Source organism: Penaeus monodon, chromosome 15, assembly GCF_015228065.2.
Source record: "Penaeus monodon isolate SGIC_2016 chromosome 15, NSTDA_Pmon_1, whole genome shotgun sequence".
Classification (NCBI taxonomy): domain Eukaryota; kingdom Metazoa; phylum Arthropoda; class Malacostraca; order Decapoda; family Penaeidae; genus Penaeus; species Penaeus monodon.
In genome coordinates this window covers 39,705,612-39,705,841 of record NC_051400.1, presented here as the reverse complement: position 1 = coordinate 39,705,841, position 230 = coordinate 39,705,612, and the positions used below count along the sequence as shown (strand labels likewise).

General features: G+C 52.2%; 1 protein-coding gene across 30 annotated transcripts in view; it reads right to left on the bottom strand.

Annotated features, from left to right (window-relative positions):
- Positions 1–230, bottom strand: part of LOC119582032 (eukaryotic translation initiation factor 4 gamma 1-like) — a gene marked incomplete at its 3' end in the record, with an annotated part of 189,642 nt that overhangs the window by 17,419 nt on the left and 171,993 nt on the right.

Here is a 230-nt window from a genome sequence, read left to right as displayed (position 1 = left end):
AGTAACGTCGAGCTTTACATAATGGCGCAAGAAGAAGCGTTGAGCAAAATAACTAATTTGAGGATATTTTTTCCTGCATTCCTTCACGATGTAATAACGACGTCCGCAAACATGAAGCAAAAGTTCTTCAGCCTCATTTCGGGGGAACCTCCGAGGTGTTCCCAAGACGCGCCAACCACCCACGCCCAACGCACGCCCACCAACCCCTTCCCTCCCCCCCTCCTCCCGCC